This window comes from Psammomys obesus, unplaced genomic scaffold, assembly GCF_907164565.1.
Source record: "Psammomys obesus unplaced genomic scaffold, mPsaObe1.curated_primary_1811, whole genome shotgun sequence".
Taxonomy (NCBI): Eukaryota; Metazoa; Chordata; class Mammalia; order Rodentia; family Muridae; genus Psammomys; species Psammomys obesus.
In genome coordinates, this window is record NW_026590663.1 from 9,011,607 (window position 1) to 9,021,152 (window position 9,546).

The window sequence follows — 9,546 nt, forward strand, 5'->3', positions numbered from 1 at the left end:
CAAGGAAGCGATTTCCACAAATCCCTGAAGTGTGTCCCGAGCAGTCATCTCCCAGCACCCAGCCTCGGCCCCATGAATGATTTAGCACCTTGGGGCCTGTGGCTCTCGGCTCCCCACGCGGTGATGGATGTTTTCTGCCCTAATGGGGAGGACAGGGCAGAGGCCTCCGGGGGAGACTGGCCGTGGAAGTGAGTCTCCATCTGGCTCACGGCCCTCTGTTTGGGGTCTCACCGACCGTCAGCCAGCTAATCGCCCCAGGAAGTACCAGAAAGGGCCTGAGTCCAGCTCGCTGTCCCCAGCCCAGACGGACTCACGGTCACCTCAGAGCAGGGTTTACCCTCCCTAACCACACAGAGAAAAGACTCACGTCAGTGCTGATCACATGCACACACACATTCGCACACACGCATGCACGCTCTCGTGCACCTACCTAGCCGTGCGCGCTTGCGCGCGCGCGCGCACATACACACACACACACGCGCGCGCGTGCTGTTTTCAGGATCCCTCTCAGGAAGTCCATCACTGTGCTCCACCTAAATCTTTCCTGCTCCCCTAGAGGCTCGTCTTTCTCAGACTCCGTCTGGAAGCGGCAGGGAACAGCTGGTCATTACTGGCCATATGCTGGCCCTCTGAGCACAGGTGATGGCGGTGGCGCTCGGTCCCTCGCCGAGTCCCCTCGCCTCAAAACTTGAGCAACCCCAGTTTCCCCAGTCCTGCTAGCCTTTCTGGCAGCCACAGCATTTGTGCTAGGCAGCACCCAGCCCCCCTCCTGCAGGGCCGGGGCGGTGAGAGGGCTCCCGGGCAGGGGCTCTTCCGGTTGGCTCTGCCTACCTCAAGGGCAGCTGTGGCTTCTAAGAAGAGTCACCTGTTTCACTTGTCCTGCTCAAAGCAGCTTCCCCCCCCCTCTCTCCAGAGGCAGCCCCTTGGCTAGGGCGTTTTCTCTGATGGTTCCAAGTGACAGTGTGAGCCCCAGGGTGACACCATGTCTGTGGAGGGCGTGGGGCGGAGTGGGTAAGGCTCAGGTTTTGTTCAGATGGTTTTGATGAGGTACAGTTTACACATAAGAAACTGAATCAAATGTAAAGGATCAAGATACAGAACATGGGGCTGGGGGCTGTCAGTCTGTAAAGGCTGTGGGCAAGCCTGAGGTTCCCAGCACCCACAGAGGGCAGGCTTAAGGCAGTGGTGGCCTACATCTTCATTCCCAGCACTCAGGAGGCCGGGCAGGCAGATCTCTGAGTTCAAGGCCGGCCTGGTCTACAGAGAGAGTCCAGGACAGCCAGGGCTACACAGAGAAACCCTGTCTTAAAAAAAAAAAAAAGAGCAGGGCTCATCCAGGTATGGGAGCTTAGCCTTTAATCCCAGCATTTGGGAGGCAGAGTAAGGCATGTCTCTATAAACTTACACAGCAAGTTCCAGGCCAGGCAGGGCTACTTAGTAAGACTCTCCCACCGCCCCTTCTGAGACAGGGTCTCACTATGTGGCTCTGGCTGTCTTGGAACTCACCATGTAGACCCTGCTGGCCTTGAGCTCATAGAGGTCCTCCTGCCTCTCTTTCCTGAAGGCTTGGGTTAAAGGTGTGTGTCACCAAGGCCACAGAGACCCTATCTTAGAGAGAAGGGAAGAGGCCCGGCTTGGTGCTCCTTGCTTGCAATGCCTGAAGCTCACTGCTGATCACCCTCGCCACCTGGTGAGACCATGCTTCAAGAAGAAGCCGGAGAGTGACGGAGGAGTCACCCAACCCGAGTCTTTGGCATCGCGTGGACCCGAGAGCAAACCTGCACATGGAATGCACGCGCATATACAGCACTTACATGTAGTTTTTAGAAGATCCGTACAGAGCCTTCCAGGCTGGGAGATGGCTCGGTTGGCAAAGGGCTTGCTGCCCTGAAGGAGCTCTGAAACCTGAGTCAGATCTGTGGACCCCGGGTTAAAACCCAGATGAGCTGGGCGTGCTGGCTCATGACTAAGGGTGCCATTTGGGAAGCAGGGGCAGGTGAATCTCAGAGCAACCCTGCTCCCACAGCAAGGCTCCAGGGATGGATGGTGAGGGCAGGGCGCCAGATCTGCTAAGTCAGAACACCTGAGGTCAGTCCCTGGCACCCAGGAAAAGGTAGAAGGAACCAATTGTCCTACAGCTTACTATGTAGCTCAGGCTAGCCCCAAACTTATAGCAATCCTCCTGCCTCATCTCTCAATAATCTCTGTGATTATAGGTGTGAGCTGTGCTTGGCTTCATCCTGGACGTCTGTCTTTTTCTTTAGCCCACTGCAGGCATGAAGACCTGGCACTGGGCTCGTGATCAGACCTCAGCATTTGCTCACTCCTCAAGCTCACTCAGAGGGCACCAGGAAGGAGGAGCTCAGCCCCGGATTGGATTCCTCCATCCCAGTTAGGAAAATGTCCCTCTTCCCCACATGCTGATTCACACAAGTCACGCAGCTGGTGGCAGCCCTGAGCTGTGGCGAGAACTTTGGTGTTAGGTAAACATGTTTTGGTTTTAATCCCAGGTGTGGGATACGGGGCTGCTCCAGACTGTGGACTATTTTCTCTGTGTGCTCCAACAGCGGTGTGATTCTGCCAGCTGAAGATGGTTTAATTCTGGGGCGTCTGGAGAGGAGAGCAGAGCCCCAAGAGAGGGGCTGCCTGCTGCCTGCTGCTCCTGCTGGCTTGTCAAGCGGTCCTGAGAAAACAGACGTCAACATCCTGACAAGACAAAGAAACTCACGCCCCTAATCAGCAGAAAGTAGTCTAAACAGGACTATCCCCGTTTCCCCTCCAACCTTCTTTCTCTCCTACCTAGTGTTGGGGTGTGGTAGGGATTAGGATGGGAAAAGGGTTGGAAAAGAGGTAGAGGTATGAGGACCCAATAAATTAGTGAAAGCAAACACCTCTGTCCTGAGGCCTGAAACAGAATCTCTCTGGCTTTGCCTTGTCCTTGAGGAGACTCATCAGAGCCCCAGCTCTCCTGTCTGGGATGAGGGCCCCACTTCTCTGCTGGGTTCTGGGGGTAGAGGAGGTAGCTTTGGTTCTCACTGTGACAGAGCAGTTTGAGGAAGGTAAGGTTTATATTTGGTTTTTCCAGACAGGGTTTCTCTGTGTAGCCTTGGTTGTCCTGGACTCCCTTTGTAGACCAGGCTGGCATCAAGCACAGAGACCCACTTTCCTCTGCCTCCTGTTGGTATAATGTTCTTGTGGAATGTATACAGTTTACCCTTGTTCATTCAAATGCTGATTTCTCTACTCCACTCTCTGGTTTCAATCCAGACAAGGCATTGTGATGCTTATTCTAAGCATCAGCTGTCTCAAGTTTGTGTAAACGTGTCACCATTTGTTCTCTGTATTGTCAATAAAACAACCAGCCAATGCTGTACAATGGAGAGAATAGGGTGGGACATCCTGGTCCGGAGGGGAGGAGAATAAAGTAGAGTGGGAGGAGTAGGAGAGCCAGAATCAGCAGGACAGGACTTGGAACCAAGAGGAGAGATGAACCAGGCCTAAGATATGACTAAAAGCAAGGATAATGTGGGAAATCTGAATGGGAGGAAACTATGTGGGCTTGGAGGTTTAGGATGGACTAATCATTGCCCAGCATTGTACTCTAGGTTAATGAAATAAATCCTAGTTTCTGTGTGGTGATTTGGGTATACAGCTGGTTTAGGAATAACCTCTGTTTAACTAAAAAAATAAATCAATAATAAATATTAATAACCCACAACAGCCTCCCGGGTGCTGGGATCAAGGACATGGTGGCCCACCATGCCCGGCTGGTAAGGTTTACTTTGTCTCACAGTTCACAGGGACACAGTCCACAATGGCAGGAATGGCATGAAAGCAGCCCGAGGGCAGCAGGAGGTTGTGGCTGGGGTGCCTCACAATTTGGTGACCAGGAAGTGGAGCCAGAGGTAGCTGTTCCCATGCTGCCCCTGGCATCTTCACAACTTGTAGGAACAGCATTAGCAGCTGGAGACCAAGAGGATAGACACAGGAGCGTCTGGGGGGACATTCCAGATTCAAACCATGAGAAGGAAGGCTTGACCCTGCCTCTGACTGACCTGACTTAGAACTGTCCTCCTGTGATGGCACTGAGCTTGCCTGTGGCCCTTCAGGTAGCCCTCAGCCTTGCAGCTAGAAAACCAAGCTATGGCACCCCAAGACCCTGCTCGAAATCCCTGCACCTTATACTTCCCTGAAAAAAAAAAAAAAAAACAACAGACTCAGGCGGAGGTGGCGGACACCCTTTCATCCAGCATGTGGGAGGCAGAGGCAGGAGCATCACTGTGAGTTCCAAGACAGCTAGGGCTACACAGAGAAACCCTGTCTTAGAAAAATAAAAGAAAAAGAAAAGAATCCAGACTCAAGGTGTAATTACTGCCTCAAGGCCAAGAGCTTGCCCGGTCTGGGCATGGAGTGGACATGTGGGTCTTTTGGTTTTGCAGTTCTGTTACCAAACACAGGGCAAGACAACTCCTCCACAACAGAACTTGTGTTTTTAGAGGCAGGGTTTTCCTGTGTGTGCCCAAGCCGGCCTTAAGCTTGTTATATATAGCCCAAGATTGGCATGAACTTGGAATCCTCCTGCCTCTGCTTCCTGAGTGCTGAGTGTGTGCACCACATTCGGATATTCATGTTAAATGTTTGCTGGGTGGTGAATGATGGCATTTGATAACAGACACTGGGTGTACACAATCCAATCCAGAAAATTTAAAATCCCAGGGGAGGCCTGGTGCGGTGGCGCATGGGCAGGGGGATCTCTGTGAGTTCAAAGCCACGATGGTGTATAGTGAGTTCACAGTCAGCAGGGCTATGCAGAGAAACACTGGCTCCCAAAACAAACACACCTGGTCATGGTGACACATCCCTTTAGTCCCAGCACTCAGGAGGCAGAGGCAAGTGGAGCTCTGTGAGTTCAAGGCCAGCCTGCTCTACAGAGCAAGTTCCAGGACAGCCAGGGCTACACAGAGAAACCCTGTCTTGAAAAATAAAACCACAAACAAACCAACCAAAAAACAAATCTGGGAAGGGAAATTGCCCCTCTGGGGTGGATATGCCTTTTGTCCTCTCTATGTAAGAATGCTGTTCTAACCGTTCTCTGCAGGTCTAATGATCGGGCCACTCCTCTAGGAGGGAGTAGACACAGGATTTGGCTGAACACAGAGAGTGTGGGGTCCCCGGAGGCTATGGCTTGTATCCGGGCAGTTAGGCAGCCTGGGACTCCACTGTCCATAGGCCTCGAGTGGCCTCCCTGCCTGTGTCAGTCATGCGCACTGGTCACAAAATGGTGGATTCCAGCCTCCAGGTGTGTGTGTGTGTGTGTGTGTGAGGATAACACCAGGAGCCGCTTCTCCTGCAGAAGGATGGCTGCAGCGGGAGAAGGCCTTGCCACACCTTTCCTCTCCACCCTGGGCCCCAGCTGGGCCTGAGCAGGGACCTGTCATTTCCTTCAGGCCCGGGGGAAGGGACAGATGAAGTCCCAAGTGGCACCAAGGAGCAGGTCAGAAACCAATCTCTGCTGGCCTCCTGGCTAGCTCACGCTCTCCCTCAGCTTCCAAGGGTAGAGCTAGTGTGTCCCCTTCAGGGGACAGTCAGGCTTGTCAGCAATGATCTGAGCCTGCCGGTGCAGGCCTTAGTCCCTTTGAGTCCTGAGTCCACGGCCAGCCTGGTCTACAGAGTGAGTTCAGAACAGCAAACGCTACACAGAGAAACCCAGAGAGGGAGAAAAAATAATAATTTAGCACACCTGTAATCCCAGCACTTGAGAGGCAGAGGCAGGTGGATTTCTGAGTTCCAGGGCAGCCAGGGCTACACAGAGAAACCCTGCCTTGAAAAACAAACAAATAAATAAACATTGAATTAAATAAAAAAATCAATAATCCATGGAGAGTTTCCTTTAGCACCTCACACTGAAACAGGGACCCTCCTGCATCTTGTCCCTGCCAATGGGGAGCCTCGAATAGTTACTGAGTCACTAAGGACTGTGTGGTCTCTGAGGCCCAGCACACCACTCCAACTGTGGAAGCTCCTGTGTGGAGAGCCCAGAGGGTTTGCTCAGTCAGGCCTGCGCTGCTGGGGCCTGAGGCGCACTGCCTTCTCAATCTGGGCCTAGGAGCGGAAGCTCACTTCTGGGGCCCCAGGAATGAGGGTCCCTGGCAGAGGGGGGATAGAGGGGCAGAGGCTGACATGTCCCTCGCCCCACTGTGGTGGGCAGACCAGATTCATTCAGGAGTCCTGAATTTTAGTTCTCCCTTTTATTTAATTTTCCTTCAGAACTGGTACTCGGGGCTCGAGGACACGGTGCGGAACCTCCCCGATAGATGAGGCCATAGCAAACAGTACCAGCCCCAGAAATCAATGGGCTCCTGGGCCTCACCACGGGCTCCTGGGCCTCAGGGCTTTGTTCTATAGCCATGTTGTTGGGCTTTGTCTGTTGTTTTGTGTTTTGAGACAGGCTCTCTGTGTATCCCTGGCCGGCCTAGAACTCACAGAGACCGACCTGTCCCCGCCTCCCACTGATAGGTGTGAGGTCTTTGGCACCATGCCTACCAGTAATGATGACTGTTTTGTTTTTTCTTTTGTTTGTTTTCCGAGACAGGGCTTCTCTGTGTAGCCCTGGCTGTCTGTACTCTCTTTGTAGACCGGGCTGGCCTTGAACTCACAGAGATCCACCTGCCTCTGCCTCCTGAGTGCTGGGATTACAGCTGTGCACCATGCCTAGCTATGTTTTTCTTTTATTTACTTTTGTTTATTTACTTTGGGAGGGGCACACAGATGTTATGGAGACTGGAGGTCACTGACAGATCAGTCCTCTCCTGAACCCTGCGAGGGGGGTCTCACTCTAGCCTGCACTGGCCCTTCAAGGGCAATTCTGCAAACCACCACACTGAGGTCAGCCTTGAACTTCTGACCCTGCTCCTCCACCTCCTGACTGCTGTCAGCACACCCCACGTGAGAACTTTCCATGCAATTTTGTTGGCAGTCGATCCGGATGTGAAGAGAGTGGTCCGGTGACAGACAGAAGACAGGCTGGACACGGGGAGCGGAAGAAAGGGCAAGAGGTGGCTGAGGGTCCTGGAATGGGGGGTCGGGGGAGCTGGGCTGGAGAGAGAGCACAGACTTCCGGGGAGGCAGGCTTCCAGAGCAGGCACTAATGCTGTAGGCCTGAGCCTGAGTGGCGTGTGAGGGCATCACTGTGAGCAGGGAGGGTTCTGTCCGCTCCCTGACTCCTGACCTCGGCCGGTACTCCATCCCCTGGCCAGCGGATGGGGCATAGCAACAGCTTCACGGCTCAGGCCCTGACGTCAGCTCCCAGCACCAGCAAGGAAGGGAGGGAGGGGCTGAGACCCCCACTGAGGCAGTGGGGAGGAGTGGGGCCATCTGTGTGGGTAGCCCGGCTAAGAAAGGCAGTGGCTAGCGCCCTAGACGCCGGCAGCCGGGGGTGCCACGGGGCGCCCCGTGTGGCTCTCGGCCAGGACAGGCTCCCTCCTCCTCCCAGGGGTGGGAGGAGCGCCAGCTGCCCAGTCAGCAGCGAGGGCCGCCCCTGGCCCGCAGGCCCCGGTCCTCAACAGGTAGATGCGGAGTTTGGGGAGGTCCCCGGAGGGCACAGGTGAGCGCAGCAATCGCCGCCGGCAGGACTTCCTGGGCGGGGCAGTGGGGAGGCGGAGCTGGGAGGGGGCGGGGCGGCCCAGCCAGGCCTCCATCTTGGGCCCCAGCGTCCGCCCTCCCTGAGCTGGGAAGGGCTCCGGGTCTCTTCCGCAGAGGCGCCGACGGCCGTGCGCCCGGGTTTACCGCAGGGAGAGCGTGAAGGTGCGCCGGGCGTTAGCTGTGCCCACCTGCTCCCAGCATTAACTTGCTCCTCCGCTGGGCACTTCCAGCCAGAGGAAGTGGATTTTGAGGCTGACAGAGTCTGGGCACGGAACTCCACTCCAGGTGCAGCTCTCCCCATCCACCCGACCCCAAAGCAGAGGGCGTGGAGTGTCATCGGGCGCTGGGAGGCCCCCAGTCCCCGCACTCAGCCTATGCCTGTGGCTCGACGCAGGCCCGAGGGCAGCAAGAGCCAGGAAGCAGGGCTTGGGAGCGGCTGTGGGCGCTAGTCTCGGTCACTGGGCTGGGGACCACAGGTTTCCCCACCTCAGGGCAAGGGCGCTACTGCCCTGCCGCCGGAACCGAGTGTCTGAGAGGAGGCGTGTCGCAGCTGGCCAGGCTCTCTGCTGGTCCACCTTCCCCGCTGTCACCGTCCAGCAGGGGCCGGGTCTTGGGGCTCGCTGGACACACCTCCCTCAGGGTTGCCTTGGCAGCTCACCGGGCTCCGCTTTCACCTCCCTCTCGGAGCACCAAGGGATGTTGTGGGAAGCTGCTGCCAGCTCTGGTGCTGGGGGCCTGCCAGCCTGATGTCTGGAAGGGCTTTTCCCTGAGCAAGGGGTTCCTGCATTCGTGTGCCTCCGCCTTGACCGCCTTTCTGGGTCTGGTCCCGCGGCTCTCCTGCGGAGGGGTATGGAGCCGCGGCCTCCCGGAGGCTGTCGCAAGATCCACACAGCTGGGCGTTTGCCCCACAACCGGACTGTGAGCAAGGCGTGAAGGCCTCCCCTCCAGGACCGGAGCAGATGGCGGGTGCCGAGGGGACTGTGCCTCCGGAGCACCCGGACGCTGCTGTCCCTTCTCAGCACCTGCCCAGGCTCTTCCCCTGGCCATTCATCTCTTTCCTTGACCATAAACCAGCCGAGAATCCAGGGTTCTCTGTGCTCTGGGAGCGTTCTAGAAAATGACCAAGTCCAGGGAGCCTTAGCATCCAGCCCCCTGCCCAGAAGCGCAGAAGTCAATGGCGTAGGCTTCCTGTCTGAAGTGCAGCCTGTCTGGTGGGGACCTGGCTCCGAGCCAGGCGGCAGTGAACCAAACTATATATAAAACTGCTTACTTGCACCTGTGACGAAAGTCACACTGGCGTCACGAGTGCGTGTGTGACAGCGTAGACACGTGTGCGCCCTTCGGCTGCTGTGGCCGCGCCTTGCGTGACCCTTTTCTGTGCACAGCCCAGGTAACCTTGCTGAAGCGCTGCCCTGCTCTGCTCTTGTTCATCTTTAGGGACAGGCTGATATGCCTTAGGTGGGCTGGATCTAAGATGGCTGCCAGAGCCACTACCCTGCAACCTCTGGCTGTTAGAACCCACCACCTCAGCCGGCCGCCGCTGTGTCACCGGGAAGCAGACCTGCACCGGCTGATCACCACAGCGACAAAGACTGGAGAGATCCCTGATTCCCAGCAAGCATAGTGGAAGATGGTCTACATGCCAGATCTTCCTGCCTCTACTTTCCCAGCGCTGGGAGAACTGGCATCTACCTCCGTGCCCAGTCTTACAAGCCTCAGACAGAAACCAAGGCCTCATATCTGCTAGGCACACTCTCTCCTAACTGAGCTACACCCCAGCCCTCTCTCACTCTGTAAATTCCTGGTTCCCCAACATCACCTCAGCCAATAAGAAAATTCTTGTCTCTGAACCCATTTTGTTACTGGTCCCACGATTCCCAGAGAGAAATGACCCAGTCTGGGTCC